The 18396-nt window shown below is 50.5% G+C and overlaps 1 long non-coding RNA gene across 2 annotated transcripts in view; it reads left to right on the top strand.

The window, feature by feature from the left end:
- LOC113608208 (uncharacterized) overlaps positions 1–18396 on the top strand; it is a 52298-nt gene that overhangs the window by 24380 nt on the left and 9522 nt on the right. The window contains exon 3 of one of the 2 annotated variants that reach the window (XR_003428257.1): positions 3053–5249. The exons of the other annotated variant lie outside the window; for it this stretch is intronic. This is a non-coding gene — a long non-coding RNA (uncharacterized LOC113608208). Of the gene's footprint in view, positions 1–3052; positions 5250–18396 lie in introns of those variants that run through there. 2 annotated transcript variants of the gene reach the window in all.

The raw sequence follows: 18396 nt of genomic DNA, 5'->3' as shown, positions 1-18396 counted from the left end.
CTCCCGTTGCGGAGCACAGGCTCCGGACGCGCAGGCCCAGCGGCCGTGGCTCACGGGCCCAGCCGCTCCGTGGCGTGTGGGATCTTCCCGGACCGGGGCACGAACCCGCGTCCCCTGCATCGGCAGGCGGACTCTCAACCACTGCACCACCAGGGAAGCCCCAATCCACCCTTTTAAAGCGTAAAATTTAATGGCTTTCAGTGTATTCACAGAGTTGTGAAAACATCAGAACAATCAGTTTTAGAACATTTCAATTGCAGCCCCCCAGATAACCAAATTCCTCCAGCCAGGGCCCCCAACCTGAGCCTCGCGGGAGGACTTGAAGTTCAGAAGTTGGCTGCAGTTGTAAATTTAGAGCTGAGGGGTTCTGCGTGGGATGGCTGCCTCTCTCTTGGCATAGCAATAATGAGCTTTTGCTTGTTGGCATTTTAAGTGTATATGCTTGGCTTCTCTGAATTAAGACACTGATTCTCTACTGAAAATTTCAAAACAACCTACAGACAAATAAGTTGAATTCCAGGAGAGCCTTCAGAAGGCTTTCCTCGCTGGGACATGGCGGGTGCTATCCCTGCAGTGGCTCAGAATGTCCGGAATTCACCAGACTCTGCACTTTTAAAGCCCGAAGCTTTCTGGAAGCCTGACTTTGTGGCATGTGCTGACGTAGAAGGGACTGCAGCCAGGAGGAACCGGGGACTCTTTGAACCCCAGGACCACTCTGCCCCCACTCTTCGTGAAGGGCCCATGGTGACCAGTTTAACCCATATGTCCAGATCACTTAGCCCCAGAACCAGTGAGTGGAGTAGGCAATGGATTTATCCTTTCCTCAGTGCCAGGGGAGGCTCCATTGCCCCAAATTTTCACATCCTTCCCCCCTCCCTCCTTCAACTAACCACAGGTGCCTGAAATTCACCTCTGAAGATGTATTTATTAAACTATTGAATGGGAGCGGTTTAACTTTTTCCCCAGCTTGGTGCATGAAAGAGGTCACGTGTCATTTTACCATGCACACCATAGCCCCCAGTTGCCCAGTTTAGTAGAAGGTTTAGAATCTCTCTCCTGGCTCCATCTCTCCCTCCCTTGGAATCGTGCAAGAGATTCAAGTTCTTCATTGGTCTCCAGGGGTCAGGCTGCAGTCAAAGATGGGTGACGCGAGCTCTGGAGAACCTTACCAGTTCTTGCATCCTTTTCCTCATGGCCAGCTCTGCATTTACTGTCCCTGCTCGATTACCGGAACCAAACCTGGCCAGTTGAAGCAGGAAAGGATTTCTTAAAGGTTGCTTGTTGACTAGCTTCCAGAGTCTTTCCAAGGGCCAGAGACCCAGGCTTGGAGGTCGCTCAGCTAGGAACAACTTCCAAAACCACACGACTCTTCCTCCACTGGGTACAGGCACTGCCACTGGCACCACCAGCACTAGCAGGGCTGGACCCCGCATCTGGGCCTGATGTTGCCACTGGAAACCGGATTCAGCTCGTGGCTGCCATGCTCTCCATACAGTCCCTGCTTCCCTGTGTCATTAGTGCCCACGCTGTCCTGAGAGGGCATGTCTGATAGGAGAAGCCTAGCTCACGGGCCATCTCGCTAGCTACACGGGAGGCTGGGAAGTGAATTTCAGCTTTTGTAGCGGGGGGTGGTCTCTGCCCGCCGGCTAGACTCATGGGGTGGCGAATTCTCCCTCAAATGAGCCACGCAAATGAATGCTCCGTTACCAGTGGCTTCTGTGCAGATTCGTCCATCTCCACCCTGCACCTGTGTTCCATGGGATTTGAAGAGGGACAGCCATTGGCCCCTCCTTCCCCCTTCCCCCAGGACCATGAGTGTCTGCCTGGCATTTCTATAACTGAGAGGAGCCACACGTGACTGCACAGAATAAAGAAGCCTACTTCAAGGTGACCATAAAACCCACATGGACCCAAGTGGGAGGAGCTGTTCCCCAAAGGAAATCAGGGTACCGTTTCCAAAAGCCGGGATGCTGGGCAGGAAAAACGACACACATTCACCACAGCTGAGGAATCCTGTGGCAAATCAGTTAGGAAACAAAAGTAACACATTAGAGAAGACACAGAGGGGTCTCAGCGAGTACCAGTGTCTTCAGTGGAATGATCTGGAATGTGCATGGCTCTCAGCCTAACACCCTGTTGGCCCCTCAGGATTCCCTTTCCTCTCCTCTTTGTCCTTCAGAGGAGGCCTTTCCCCATTCCACCCTACCTGTTCCGGAGAGGCTGTGAGGCCCTCATGTGGGTATCCATCCCTGACAGGCGGTGCGCTCTGGGCTTAGAGGTCGGGCTTTGGATTTGAGCAGATCTGGGTTCTGCTTGGACTCTGCTCCTTTCTTTTTTTAAAAAAATTTTCGGCCACACTGTGCGGCATGCGGGATCCTAGTTCCCCGACCAGGGATCGAACCCGCGCCTCCTGCAGTGGAAGCACGGAGTCCCAACCTTTGGACCGCCAGGGAAGTCCCAGACTCTGCTCCTTTTTTGTAAATTGGGTAGCTTTACCTTTCTCAGCCTCGGTTTCTTCACCTCTAGCATAAATAAAATGATAGTATTTATGTCCTAGGATGGTTTTGAACTTTAAATGAGATTGTTCAAGTAAAGTATGTAACAGCGCATGGCACAATAACTTGATAAAAGGCAGTCGTTTAATATTACTGATGGCAGCATAAATAATCATTATTATCATTTAAGAGTTGGGGCAAGTTATTCACCACCTCTGAGCCTCAGTTTCCCCCACAGTAAAGGGTGTGAAAATATGGGTCCCCTATTGCTTGAACCATGTTTAGTGCAGAACAGTGGTCCAGGAAATGTTCATTATTCAGTGACATCATAACGAAGCTTTCCCACAAATGTTTGTGGAATGAGGGTAGGGATTTTTATAAAGGGAGACTGGTGCTTGTAGCCGTTCAGGCAGGGTGAGGTGGAAGGGATGCGCGATTACAGACTCTGTGGGCAAAGCATCTTGGGCCAGAGGGACCCCAGGGGCACTGTGTAGGCCTTGATCAGTTTAGCACTTCCTAGGATTTTGATGTCCTCTTTCCATTCTTTCACGACTCAGGCATCCAAGGTCACCTCGTTACGGTTCTGTGTGAAGACAGCACCCCAAAGGGGCCATCGATTTGGAACATCTGATCGGCTTTCTGAGTCAGATCTACTAGCTTGTAAAATCCAATAAATGTCAAAGATCTGTCAGGCCCATTAACCTCTGGAGGTCTATTAAAAGACTCTGCTTTTGCTAAGGAGATTCGGTTTCTGTCACACAGACGCCAGGGCGGCCAATTCTAAAAACGCTGGAATTTAGGAAGTTAGGAAGGGGGCAGGTTTAAAACAGGATCCCCTGGTCTCTACCAGTTTTGCCTTAAGACTCTACCCCCTCTTCCACTGGTACATACAGAGCCTCTGTCAACATGACCAGCCCTGTGGTAAGTATGTGGGTGGGTGGCCTCCTCCAGGAAACGGTCCAGAACTTCTGTACCTGCCTCCGAGAAAACGAACCCAGTCCTTCCCTTCAAAATAACCCTCCCCCATCTCTGTTTTACCCCTTACAACACTGAAGCATGATTACTTGCTGCCCGTCGGTCCCTTCCATTAGTTTATGAGGGCCGCAAGGGTGGAGTGTTGGTAGGGATCTCTTTGACAAGAAGTGAGGGAAACCCGGACCCAAATTACTTTAGCAGGAAAGGAAATTTGGTTGACGCGTCTGTCACAAGCCTCCCCGTACATGACAAGACGGGTGCTGGCCGATCCCATGTGATGGCAGGGCTGCCTGTAGCAGCTGCCGGCATCCTGCGGCCAGCCTAACATTCCTGTGAAAAGGGACTTTCTTTCCCAGTAGAGCCAGCCAATCTGCCACGCTGATTTCCATTGGCCCGACCTGAATCCCCCTTCCAATCCCCATGCGTTCCTCTGGCAAAGCACTTAGCATGTTGTGCTGTAATTACTGCTTTGCTTGCCTGTTTCCTACCTGGAACTGTGAGTTCCCTGATGGGTGGAACCAATTCCATCTTCCCAGTGCCTAGGTTAAGGCCTGGCACAGAGTGAGCACTTACTAAATGTGTTATGAATGAAATTAACGTCGTTGACAGTCTTCTGTGTATTAGGCACTGCGAAAGTCTTTTTGGAGGAAATTATGTTTCCAAAGTGGCTGCAAAAATATCCCCTACCTCCCATGCCTCTTTGTGAGGAGAACTGCTATGTCCACACCAGTGGCAGAGCCCATTTGCCCTGGCATTGAATCCTTTGGGGCTGACCCTCACACCTGTTATGACCAACAGAATGTGATGGAGGTGACACCGGGTAACTTCTGGGCCTTAAGAGAGCTGTAGCGTCTGTCTTCACCTCTTGCAATATCCCTCACGGCCACAAGCAGCCATGTGGAGAGGTGCATGGAGGAGAACCAAGATTCCTGGCCAGCAGCTCCAGCTGAGATCCCAGATGGTGGTCAGAGCTAACTACTAGTCATATGGGCAAGGCCATTTTGGACTTCCCAGCCATCCCTGAGCCTCTGCTGCACCATGTGAAGCAAAAGAACCACTGAATCAATCTACAAAATCGTGAAACATAATACAATTTTATCCTCACATCAGTCCTATGGAAACAGGCTCAGAGACATTAAGCAGCTTTCCTTCAATCACACAGTCCTTAAACAGTAGGGCATCCGACTTACAGCCAAGATGTGCCCATGGAAACTAATTTTGCCAGCAATTAATAATGGAAATCGGTAATTGGAAAGCAAATCATTTGGCAACATCACAGGAATGCATCTTAGAGCGAGGCAGTGGATTTGGTTTGATTCTCACTGAGGACTTTAGCATGGTAGCTAGATTTAGCATAGTAGGACATAAGGTAGGGGCTAGATCAGTAGCATAGTGGGAGAGATGTAGGCTGCTGTGCTGTGATAGGGGATGGTGAGGACTGTGGCAAACAGGAGAGGGCATGCCTCATCTAAAAGAGATAGCTGTCGTGAAGGCCATGCCTTTTGCTGCTAGGTGTGTAGGTTGGCCCAAGAGCACCAGCTCCTTCAATACTTCAAAAGCACTGAGTATTCAAATCCCTCAATTTTGTCTGAGTCGGGGGGAAGTGGGATGGAGAAGACATTTGCATGCCAGACCTGACCCACAGAAGCCCAGTGTCTGACTTTCTTCCCAAAGAGCCTTCCCAGTTTAGTCTCTAGAGAGAGAAACATACCCACTGCCTTTGTTCCAACAGAAAAAAAGCAATTTTTTTCACTATAAGCTCTAGAAAGGGTTCCAAAATGTTCCATAAGCTCTAGAAAGGGTTCCAAAATGTTCCGATTTTTTTTTTTTCCCATAGTTAAGATAATTCACAGGGAACTGCTGGTCCATCTTCCACCTCCCAACTGGCTTTTGCTTCTCTGAGCTCATCTCATCTTGTGAAATGCTGCTGCTTCCCAGGGAAGGCCAGCCAGGGAAACTCCTTGTTGAGAGGCAGGCAGCTCCTGTTTCCCTAGGCCTACCCAGCCATGGGTCCCCATCCCAGGCACGGGGCCCCTGGCAGTCTGAAGGGATGTTGTACTCCCTGAATACATGTGGTCCCATGGAGCCATCCTGGGCAGAAAACATCCCACTGAGTGAATTCACTTACTGGGTCCATGACCTGAAGGTGGAGGCTTCTGCAGAGAGCCTGATCTAGGCCTGTGATGGCCTCAGAGGCCCTCAGAGAGGCTGGGCGGTCGTGCTGTCCTCAGCCTTGACCTTGCCTTATGGCCAGCCTCAAGCTCATGGCCTTTGTTTCTATGTGTTCTTCTGCCCTTTTACAGAATGGTAAAAACCTCCCCCGCTTCTCTCTGTCTCCTGATGCTTCACGCTGCTGCTTGGGTAGCTGTTTACAGCTACATCGAGTGTTTCACATCCATGAACTAATTTAGCATTTACTGCTGTCCATCAGTATTGTAGTGGTGCCTGACCAGGGCTCCAACGGTAGGCAACTTGTTCAAGATCAATATGGTTAGCGAATGTAGTAGACCCAGCTATTCTCTCATTATTTCTGTTTTTCACTCAGCAGATTTTAAAAGTAATAGTGATAATAATAATTCCTATGTTAATCATTGAAAAGTCCCCTTTCTTACCCTGATGCCCCTATGCCCAGTCTGCTCCTCAGAAGCAGCTGCTGTTACTGGCCTTTTGTGTGTCCATCTGGATATCAAATGTAATAAAATTACATGAAGTTGGGACTGGTTGGGATTAGCCAGGCTCCACAGGCACTTGACTAATGATCACTGCTTCTTGGAGAGAGCCTGGCGTGTGCTCAGGGATGCCCATGCTTGGTCACTGGTAGTGGTGACAATGCAAGGCCTTTCACCAGGGTACTACAGTGGACCCAGTGCCTGACCTGGGCATCAGCGGCCTGATACAGGCCACTCAGTTTCACAGGGCAGCACACTCCACTTTTACAAGATGAACCAGGAAATTCCCAACGTGGGTGTCCATCCGAATTATGGGCGTGCTTTACAAAATTCAGATTCCTGGGTGTCACCCCAGGCCAATGGAATCAAAATATCTTTTCTTTTTTAAACAATTCACTGTTTGTTTGTTTTTTAATTTAGTTACTTATTATTTATTTTTGGCTGCATTGGGTCTTCGTTGCTGCGCGGAGGATTTCTCTAATTGCGGTGAGCGGGGGCTACTCTTCGTTGTGGTGAGCGGGCTTCTCATTGTGGTGGCTTCTCTTGTTGCGGAGCACGGGCTCTAGTCACGTGGGCTTCAGTAGTTGTGGCTCACGGGCTTAGTTGCTCTGCGGCATGGGGGATCTTCCCAGACCAAGGCTCGAACCCTTGTCCCCTGCATTGGCAGGTGGACCCTCAACCACTGCGCCACCAGGGAAGCCCTCAAAATATCTTTGAGAAGGCCCAAGAATCTGTCATTTTAAACCTCCGTAATATCCTTTAGTGAATTCACAAAAGTGTACAAAGATTTACGTATAAGGGCTAGAAAGCTTACTGCTGCCTTGTTTGAGCACGTAATTAGAATGTCCATAGATGTCCATCGATAAGGGGCCAATTCTGTACGACGGAATACTATGCAGTCATAAAAAATTAGTTATATCTTCATGTCCTGGCATATTGATACAAACATCCAAAGTACACTGATGACAAAAAGAGCAGGGAGCAAAATGGTGTGTGGACTGGGCGTCCAGGAGTGTAGAGGACAGTTTTGCTTGCACATACATGGATTGCCTTTTGGAAGGTACATAAGAAAGAGTGGTTGCTTCTGGAGAGGAGACACTGGGGGACTCTTTACTGAATACCCTTTTGTACAGCTGGAGGGTACAGCGGTGTGCATGCAAAAGAAAACCATTCTCATGCTAGCATCTGCGGAGCTCCCAGGTAAATCTGATGAGCCCCTAGGCTTGGTAAACCGCTGGATTAGATGATTCTTGCCCTCCTGGGGATGTTTCAGCTCTAAAACTCAGGCCCTGGGATTAGTGACTAATACACGTGACAGAGACTTGTGAACTGTAAGGTGACATCAGAAGTGCGGTGTCACCATCGCTAACCCCCATGAATCGGTCTGGAAGGGCCTCAGCGATGACACGTTCTCTAGATGGGGCTGAGTGCTGCTGTCAATGTATGCAGTTCATCAATGCCAGCCCCTTGCCAGTGGACACCAAGCATGGGCTGTGCTGGACCCCTGAACAGTGGTTGGCCTCCCCAGCTTTTTAGGGAGAAGGACGGTGATGGGGCACACCAGTAGGCCAGAGCCGGAAGGCCCAGTGGAAGAGGCCCTGACCTGGGACTCCCTGCCCGTTCCCAGGTGAGTGCATCACAGCTGCCGTTTAGAGAGCGCCTACTCTGAGCCAGGCACTGGACCAGGCTCCTCTGTGTGCACTGTCCTCTTTACGTCACTTTGTACAGATGGGAAAACCGGGGCTCAGAGAGATCAAGTGATTTGCCTTTCTGAAAGAACTTAGGTCTTTCTGACTATAGAGCAAGTCCCGTTTCCCGGTTTTCATGACCCAAGTGACCTCCTACTGTAATGGGACCTGCTGCCATGGGGTCCCACGTCCCCAGCATCCTTTCCTATGTGCCTCTCTCAGAGCCCCCAGTGACCCAACTCCCAGGGGTTTAGGTGACTGGAGTCTCTGGGCTTTGAGCTCAGAGTCACTCCAGTCAAGCGTGTGGGTGGTGATGTGGGAAAGAGGCGAAGGCACCTTGTGGTCGCAGAGTTCAGGCAGACTGGGTGGGTGACCTTGGCGAGTGCCTGAGCTCCGGCTGTACTACGGGATCGCACCTGCTGGGGTTTTGTCTGCGAGGATCAAGCAGTGCACCGCACGCGCTTGCAGCAAGCTTGGCACGGGGTAATTTTACACATTCACTCTACCAGCAATGGACCCTTCGATTATCCCACGCCATACTGCCAGCACCTTGAATAGTGCCTGGTACATAGTAGGCACTCAATAAATATGTTGCCTAAAGGAACAAATGAGCCGTTGACGTGTTTGCTGGAGCTGCTGCTGACAAACTAGGTAACAATGGACCCGTTCCTTCCCCTCTCCTAGCCTCAGTTTCCCCAGCTCCGAGGAAGTGGGTCCCTTCCACCAGGTCTCAACCCACCCAGCCCAGGTCTCATCCCCTTCAGGGACCTGTGAGCAGCCCAGAGCAAGTTGTCCTGTTTCCCTGAATATTAGTCTTTGAACTAAACAAATCTATTTGGAGTATTCAGCATTGCCATGGTATTACAACTGCTCTCGCGCTCTCTCTCTCTGTCTCTCTCTGTCTCTCTCTGTCTCTGTCTCTCTCTGTCTCCCCCAAGCAGCTGAGAAGTCCTTTCCTCCTCCCAGGTCCCCTCCAGCCCCACCCCAGGAGGTGGCCCACGGGCCTTAAAGCCCAGCTCTGCAGTTCCCAGAGAGAGATGTCTTCTGAAGTCACAGGATAGCTGTTGCTTCCTGGCAAGGTGTTCATTTGGTTTTATCCTTTGGGGAGGCAAATTGTAGCTATAGGAGCTGTGGAGTCAGGGCTCCCCAAGGAAGTGGTGGCTCTCCCCAGGCTGCAAGTGGTGACTAGTCTACACCTGAAACGTTAGAACCTCATGCCACCTGTCCAATTCGCATACCAATATGACCCCAGATGCAAGCTGGGTGGGAAATGGGAATGACCTCTAAATGGGTCCATGGACCAGAGGACCCTGGTTCTGTGAAAGGCCAGAGCACTACAGACATAGGCCACTCCTTTGGGGCAATAATTAATGTTGGTTCAAATTTGAGACTTAAATTTAGTCATGGCTGCTCTCTGAGGCCACTGCCAGAGCTTCGGGGCTTTGGGGATGGAATTTTCTTTGCCCACTTAATTGAGATGTAATTGACGCATAACATTTGTAAGCTTAAGGTGTACCATGTGGTAATTTGATACATGGATATATTGCAAAGTGTTGGCCCTAATAAGGCTTGTTAACACAGCCTTCACCTCACATAATCACCATGTTGTTGTCCTGGTGAGAACATTTAAGATTTACTTTCGTATCTACTTTCCCAATTGTTCGCTGTAGTTGCCATGCTGGAGGTTATTCATCTAATAACTGAGAGTGTCTGCCCTTTGACCGGCACCTCCCCATTTCCCCACCCCTCAGCTCCTGGTAGCCATCTGTCTCCTCTCTATTTCTGAGTTCAACATTTTCAGATTCCACGTCTAAGTGAGGTCATACTGTATTTGTCTTTCTCTACCCGAATTATTTGGGGTGGAAATTCTTAAAGGCACTGCCATGGTGGGAGGGAAGGGCCAGCAGCTTCCGTTAGTAACCAGATTCTGGCAAGGGTTAATAAGTAATAATACCTTTTTAGTATATAAATAATTATTATAATAAATGAAACTTGTGTGCCTGGTGTGTCCTGCACTAAGTAGTAACATCCCCATTTCACTGATGAGGAAACAGGGGCTCAGAGGGGTCTAATATTTGACTGAGGTGATTTGGACTGTGTTGTTTGGAATCCACTTCCCTGCATGGCCCTGGGTGTGGCTGGGGGAAGGAGGCACGTGTGCGAGAATCCGGAAGTGGAGGTGAGCGGTGGCCATACTCAGCTCGGACCTCGTTGGATGTGGTGGCGGTGAGATGCTGAAGGGCCAGTGGTGCCTGGGGGCCTTTGCTCTCTTTGACTCTGTGTCCAGCTCTCCTCCCCCAGACACTCTGGCAGATGCACGAAGGCAGCAGCCCCCTGGTTTCTCCCCCACCAGCTCCCCCTTCCCAGTCCCATTCGGCTTCCCGGATCCACCAGCCCGTCAGCCATCTGACTCTCCCACTCCCCTGTCCCAACCTTCCTCCTCCCACAAGGTGTAAGGTCGAACTCCAATAATAAAACCCTTATCCCATGACCCTAGTGGCCTCTTCCCCACTTGAATCCTGACTGATCCCTTGACAAAGGCACGGATACTAAGAGGTGTAAGAAACCTCGACTTAAACCCAGCTCTGTCCGACGGGGGAGCCTCTATTCTCCCGGTGATGTGCTCTAGGATTTTCATCAGTAGGGAGTTGTTGGTCAGCCAGGTGCCCAGTGCTGTGTTAGACCACGGATGACACTGAAGAAAGAGAAGCCAGGCCTGCTCTCAGGGAGTTTTTGTCTGTTAGAGAGAGAAAATGAACAGACATGGCACTTTGAGGACATATATGTCAGGGTCTTTCTTAGCAGAGATGATGTCAGTTTACTAGAGTTTAATTCCATAAGCGTTATGTGTAGGGCATAAAGCCACACCCTGGAGGGGCTGCAAAAGTGAGCCAGCCGTGGGCCCTGGCGGAGTAAGGTACGTAATTAAAGAGACGTACAGCCAAAGAGCCGATGACATCTACTGTGTGTGCTTGGAAGGCATCCCAGCCCTCTTCATCCAGAAACTTGTTCCTTGGGAAAGGATGCTTCCTCTAGTCTCACCCCATGTGATCTAGGCGTGGCTGACCCTTCTCTCCGGCCACAGTGAGTGGTCCAGGGCGCCGAGGGTCAGTTGAAGGACTTTCGCTGGAGCTATGGGAAAGGGGGCTCTTTCTATGGACTTGTCATGCTGGCAAGAAGTGAGCCTGGGTCCCTCAGGGGCTGCCACCTGGACAAAGGTTGCCCAAAGGTGGGCGGGGAGGCAGGGTGAGAGGTGTAGAGACAGGCAGCTTCCTGCCGTCCTTACACCAGCCCTGGGTCTGCTCTGGCAAGTATAGATTTGTGAGTCTCTTCTCCCAGTTGGGTTTTGTCCTGGAAGACCACCTGACTTAAACGCAAGGATTCAGGAGGGAGTGGTCACACTTGGTGAGGGCCTCAGAAAGGCCTCCTGGAGGGGTTGGCTTGGGTCCTTGGGAGAGAGGTCAGGAAGGGACAGATGAAAGCAGGGAGAAGGGAAGGTGTTGGGGGGAGTGATGAAGTAGGGGAGGGGAGGGGACGCTCGTCCCCTGGGAGATGTACACTGGGGCAGTTTGGCTGGGACCAGGCTCTGTGGGACAGGAGAGTAGGGTGAGGTAAGGACGGCACAAGGCCAAGGTGAAGCAGGCCTTGAGTATCAAGCCAAGGCCACGGGGAGTCATGGAGGGTTTTAGATCAGCGGTGCAGTGGGTGTCATGCCTGGTGGTGCTGAAGATGCCACCTGTTCAGGGAGATGGGTTTATCACCATCGAATGAGCTGGGGGGACGTCTGTCGGAATTCGAAACGTGTTCCATGGCATCTGAACCGGGAAAAGGCCCGGGTGACTCGCTCCACACCTGGCTGCCTTGGTCTCGAGAACACCGCTGGGTCTGAAGCTCATCTGCCTCAGAGGACAGGATTGGGTGACCCAGATGAACGGGGGCCAACAGGAGGCTTCCCTGCATTCCGTAGTGGGAGGACCGCAACCCCATCAGGCCAAGGGCTCAGGAACCCTCTTCTGTTTTTCCTCTGTGTCCCTCATCGCACACGTGATCAGCCAGTAGGAGGATTATCTGATGATTGACTGTCCCTCTCAGGTGCTGACAAGGGCCAGAGAGCTGATAGGACTGAGTGTAAGTCCACAGAGAGTGGGAGCACTGATGGGGTGCTGAGGTCATGACCATCTCGGGGGTGGGGGGGGGGGGGCAGGAATTAAAGCCAAGAGGGAATGGAATCCTCCAGCTTTTTTTTTTAAGAGAAGCCAGAAATCTAGACTTTGATGTGAAATGGCCTGTTTTAAATGTTGGAAGCCATTTTCTTTTAAGAACAAACAAACATGCCCAGGGCCCAGGTGCTTTTAGCACCCCACCTGCTCATCCTGCACCAGCTCTAAATACCACGAGGACAGGACCAGCTCCGTTGTAGCCCCAGGGCCCGGATCAAGGAAGGCTGTCATCGTCTGCCGTGTGAATGAAGGAATGGATGAATGAATGTTTTCCGTGGCATGTTTCTGGCTGGGCCATGGCATGGGGACCCAGAGAATCCTCCTTTCTCGGATGCATTGTTATGACTGCCAGGACTCTTTGGCTGGCCTGGGGGCCTGGAGTCGTCACGAGTACGACTATCTACCTCTTTGCCTCTCAGGCAGCTGCAGAAATGTCATTAGCATTGTACAGCCCACCAAGAAGGCATCCCCCCATCTTCCCCAGCTGCCTGGCTGGAATTTCTGGAGCCCGAGGAAGGTACTGGCCACCTTGCCAGCTTCCAGGGCCCTATTGAGCCTTGGGCATCCTTGGGCATCAAAGCTTGTGGGAGGGACCGAGGTGCCGCCTGTCTATGGGTGGCAGGTGGCAGCACCTCGCCTTCCAAATACCTTCCCCAGGTTTGTTTTCTCAGCAATCCACATTTGCTCGTGGAGAGAGGTGCCCTGCAGTGAGCCCAAAGCCATTTTCCAAAGTCTGCCTGCAGCGGGGAAGAAGGAGGTCAGTGCAACCCTTCCATCCCAGAGAGACTGCCAAGGCCGTCCTTGCAGTGTGGTGACGGAGACCCTCCAGGAGTGCGTCCTTCTCCCCCACTCGCCTACAGGTCCCATCTGTGCCATACTTCCAGGCTTTAGCGTCTACCCATAAAAAAAATTTACAGCAGGCTTGCTGTGTGTAGGACCGGGGATGGGTGGGGACAGTGCCTACTCTCCTGTAGCCCCAAGTGTCAGACCGGGCAATCACAGACGTGTATGCGGAAGTGTCACCTTTGCTGAGCATCAGGGAGGGAAAGAAGGGCAAGTCATGAGGCATAAAACAGGGCATCTGACCTAGTCTGGGGGCGGGAGTCTTTGTCAGGGAGGAGTGTTTGAGCGGTGCCCTGGGAAGCGGTTTTCAGCAGGGATTCTGATGTGCAGAGAGGAAGGCCACCTCGGCTGCTCCAGGAGTGCAGGGTGATGGGTGCGGGGGCGCTGTCAGGAGCCTGTGACGGCAGTCCAGGAGGAGCTGGGGGTGCGGGAAGGCGGGCGGCAGCAGCAGCAAAGATGGGGCGGAGCAGTGGGCAGATTCGCGTTATATTTAGGAGGATTTGGTGACAGCTTGGACGAGTGAGTGGGCAGGTGCCAGGGTGCCGCCTGTATTTGTGGCTTGTGACCCTGGAGGGCTGGTGGTACCTCTGCTGAGACGGGGGATCCTGGGGAGAAGCAGGCTGTAGGGGGAGTGCTGAGGGGAGTGGGGAGGGGGACGTCTGAGCCAGCCACCCGACGTTATCCTCTCTCCCCAGATGTGCTCTGCTTCTCACGTGCCCACACTTTTCCACATGCAGCTTCCCAGAAAGCTCTTCTTTCTGCTCTCTTGACCAAATGCCTGTTCACTCTCCAAGGTCCAGGTCAGATGCCGCTTCCTCAGGGATACTCAGCTGCACCCTTGGTGGGAGCTCAGCATCTCCCTTTGCTCATAGCCTGAGTCACACTGGACCCGAAGGAACATTTCAACTGGGGAGGAAGGAAGTGGGGAAGCTGGCAGCAAGCTGAGGGTCACCTTGGCTTCTGGGAGCAGGAGGACAGGGGGTGTGCATGTGTGTGTGTGTGCACGTGCTCGCGCGTGTGTGTAAAGACTGTGTGAGTGTGCGTGTGAGAGAGCATGAGTGTGTGCTTGCCTGAGAGTGGAAGGGGAGGCAAGTGCAGGGAGGCAAGGACGGGGAGGCTGGCCTTGCCTATCTCTGCCACTCCTGGGAGGACTATATGCTGTTTGCTCAGGGTCATGGGCGATGGAGACCGGTCCACCTGGCTATGAGTCTGAGCTCTTGAACATCATAAGCCCTGTGACCTTGGGCAGCAATATTACCTCGCTGAGCCTAAGGGGACTTGTCTGTAATGGGATTATAATGGCATCTGCCCCACTGGGCTGGTGTGAGAAGTGAATAAGATGATGCTTGTAAGAATACTTAGGCAGGACGTGGCATGTGAAAGCACTCAAACCTAGTGGCCATTCACCCCAAACTCCCTCACACCCCAGACACGCTGCCCACCACACAGGTCTTGTCTCCTGGTTATTCCTGCACCCACGTGCTCCCAGTGACTCCGCAAAGCAACAGTCTTGTGTTTACTTATCTATGTGTTTCTGTGGTTGAAGTTATCTCCTCCATAAGCTCCAAGAGGGCTGGAGTGGGGTCTTGCTTTGCTCGCTTCTGTCTCCTGGGCACCTAGCGTGAGTGGGACATAATGGATACGTAACAAGCTTTTATTCAGTCAGTTAATGACTGTAGAATGGTCGTCTCTTCCCCCCTAGCCTCCTTCCCTCCCTCTTCCCTGTTTCTTTGACACTCCACCCCCACTAGCAGAGCTGACCCTCACACTCACCCGGGACAGGACCCACTGTCCTCTCTGGGTGGGATAAAGCTGGTAGCCAGAAACTAGAAGGAGAGTGAACTGGCCAAGACAGATCTGAGGCTCCCCTGAGACTTCACGGTATGGCCAATGTCTGTCAGAGAGCTGGTGCTTCATTATGTAATCGATGGCTGCTGTCACCTTTCACACCTCTGAGCACACTTCAGAAATTACACTTTCCTTTTTTTTTTTTTTAATCCTGAAGCTCATTATTATTTTTATTACTTTTAAGATCTCATTCCTTGTTTTAAGCCTCCTAAATTAAGGCCACTAATTTATAGTCGGCCGTAATGGCAGAGTTTTCTAATTTGTTAATTATTGTTGAACTCTAAGCTGCTAGGAGATCTTACCAGAAGGTATCTTTTGGCCTGGAGAACCCTTAAAATTGTTAACGAATTTCTTCCAGCCAAATAAAACAAATGCAAGAAAGCATTTCACTGCCATCTGAAAGATTGATGTTCATCCTCCCAAAATAAAGCCGCTTCTTTCCCATTATATTTGGGAGCTGAGGCTCTAGACATTTACATGGAAAACGAGGAGCGGCTAGCAGTTGGATTTTTTTCCCCCTTTTTTTTAACCTTCAGGAAATTGCTCTCTTATGCAAGAGAAATACAAGTTCACTCACAGCAGAGCAGTCATATGATAAGAAATCTGTTTGCAAGAGAGGGAGGCTCATATCGCCTTTGAGAAGCTGCATTTGTTTGAGGGAAACACGGAGAGAGAAAGCATTTTTCTGGGGGACAGCGAAGGGATTAAGGCATCATGACAAGCACATGGCTTAGAAATGAGCCCAATTAAAAAAACATGATCCCATCTGACCCTCATAGGAAAATCCGGAGCTGTCACCATTCACTCCTTGATTTGAGAAACCAGCACAATTATTCTGGAGATCATTAAGATTCTGGGGGAATGAGTTTTCTGATTTTGCCTGTGATTTCCATTTTCTCATTACTGACAGGAGCTGCATTTATGGATCTTTCTCTTTTAAACAGGAGCTTCTCAGACTAGAGTATTAAAAATTGGCCTCCCCCAAAGGTATCATGCCAAAGCTTAAATGGGCTCATCTCGGCTGGTTCCGCGAGAACTGTCCCCGTCCCCCTCACCCCCTCACTTAAAACAGATATATATATATATATTTTTTTTTGCCTTTGGAGATGGATTCACAGCCATGGGCAGGCAATTAGATTTCAAAGCCGGAGAACTCCGTTGCACTTTGCCAGGAACCGCTGAAGCAAGCAAGACAGCCCATGGGCTTTCAATGCCTGGCCCTGAAGCAGCCCCTCCCCATGCAGCTCTCCCAGGATGGGCTAGAGGAGTGTGTGTTTGTCTTTGTTCTGCAAAGGGAAATCTAATTTCATCCCTGGAGCCCTATCTGCGTGGTAGTTCCGTAGCTAGGCGATACTGGCACGTTCAAAAGGCTGGGAGATAGCCGAGTTCGTGAGATGCTGAGAGCTGGCAGGGTTTAGGAGAGGGTCAGCTTCCAGCGAACAGGGCAGCCCTCGGGACTGATTCTCAGGCTTTATCTGTGGCTCGGTTCCTTGGAGGGCTGCTATCTCTCTCAAGACTGAAGGCACCCTTGTGTCCCCACCCCAGCCTTCTCTCTTGCTGCCGACTGAGTCACGAGGTTTGGGAATGAGATCTGGTTTCCAAAGCTGCTGAGGACAAAATGCCAGCACTTGTTCCAGAAGCAGGCTGGTGCTGTGGCTAGAACTGTGAACTGGGAGCCACCTGGAGACGGACCCAGAATCAGTGGGTTGTGTCTGTGACCCCACACAGTGCTGCTTCTCTCATGGAGCTCATCTGCTCACGGGGAAAAGAAAGTGCACAGCTAAGTAACTAGAAAGATACTGCTAGTGATGAGTGCTGTGATTACTGAGTGATGTGAAAGAGCAAGAAGGGAGGGCTTCTCGGTGGAGGTGACATTCAAGGCAAGACGACGAGAAAGAGCCAGCCAAACAGAGATCTGAGGGAACAGCATCCTAGGTAGAAGAAACAGCAAGTGCAGAGCCTCTGTGCAGGGAGTGATCTTGGCATGTCTGTTAAGCAGCGAGGAAGCATGTGTGGCCGGAGCCTGGGTGACCAAGGAGGAAAGGGCATGAGATGAAGTCAGAGAAGTAGGCACAATCATAGGAAGGAGTCTGAGGGAGATGCTGAATGTGTTTTGGTAGTTTGGAGGCAGGGAGAGACAGATGACCTGATTTATGTTTTAAGAGTATCTCTCTGCTTTCTGGATGGAGGATGGATTGGATGGGCACAAGGCAGGAAGCAGGGCTGCCGATCAGAAAGCTACTCAGGCACTCCAGGTGGGAGAATGGAATCGTTTTATCTTCCAATGACAGAGACACCTTCCACAAAACAAATACAGTGCCCTTCTTCAAGAAAATATTTCTAGGGTTTTGCTTATTCTTGACATTGAGAGCCACGCCCCAGTGGACAGCTGGATGGAGGTTTGAGTGCACTCTGACGTATGTTTTACTAACCAGGCCCCAGAAACTCACCTGTGGGCAAGGGTCTGATTTTTTGAGCACCAGCAGCCCTGCAATAACAAGTCAGTGAGAGTGGACTTGAGCACGGTGGATACTCAAAGCAAACCCCCAGTGGAATATAGTGGAATAGCCACAGTCTGTGCTGTGTAACTGTGAGGCAAGGCAAAATAATATAAGCCATGTCTGATTTTCAGGGATGCATTCCAGACCACGGGTCTGATGCCTAGCTGTCTATAGAAATCAACATACACAGGGATAAATTTAAGACATGCTATATACCTATGCCCTACATATTTCATAGCATTCTGACACAGTTATCAATTACACTGTACAAAGGAGAGCAGATCATGCCCATTTTATTGCATGTGATGCTGGACGACATTCAGATTTCTTAAATTCTTTGTGATTTCTGACTCTTCACAAGCTGAAAAAATATCAATGCCAAAAAAAATCAGAAAAGTTTCTTTGGGAAGATTTTGACAGTCATTCTCCCAATTGCTGTGTGACTTTGAGCAAATTAGTTAACCTGTCAGTGCCTTAGTTTGTTCTTCTGTGAGGGGGTGTCTCCTTCTCGATGCTGCTGTGTGCATCGAGTCAGATCTTGACCACACAGAATTCTCGGACAGTGTTTGGGCCATAGTGCGTGCTAGAAAAGTGTTAGCTGCTCCTGATGAGACAGCTTTTCTTCATATGAGTAGGGCTGCATTGGACATGAAATGCCACAGTTGTAAATGCACAAAGGATATAAGCGTGACTCTGCAAATCAAACTGCTAACAAGTCAAGGGTTACATGTCAACAACAATGGCAATAATAACTATACAGTGAACAGAGATAGTGCTACTGTTGTAAGGTATATTTACCAGGGTCCTGGCAGGAAATAGAACGTCATTCAGATGATTCTATTGAAGAGAGGTTAATGAAGGCACCACTCGCATGGGAATGGAAAATTAAGAGAACCAAAGAATTTGAGGTATCCAAAAACTATGGTGCTAGGTTGCAAGTTATGGTCACAGATTCTTCCCACTTCAGTATCCAGACCCCTTTGCAAAAAGACTTTGCAGTTGCTCCTGTTAAAAGACAAAGTCCATTTTCCCACTTCCTGACTCTGGCCTAGTCTTGGGACTTGCTTTGGTCAAGTGCCAGAAGTGGTGTTGTGAGAGGCCCAAAGCAAGGCTTCTGGAAGCCTTGCAACTTCTGCTTTCACCTTCTCGGAAGCTGA

This window comes from Aethalodelphis obliquidens, unplaced genomic scaffold, assembly GCF_003676395.1.
Source record: "Aethalodelphis obliquidens isolate GAN/ISIS:26980383/991018 unplaced genomic scaffold, ASM367639v1 scaffold52, whole genome shotgun sequence".
In the NCBI taxonomy this organism is placed as follows: Eukaryota; Metazoa; Chordata; class Mammalia; order Artiodactyla; family Delphinidae; genus Aethalodelphis; species Aethalodelphis obliquidens.
The sequence above is the reverse complement of the archived record's forward strand: the minus strand, read 5'-3'. Positions and strand labels throughout refer to the sequence as shown.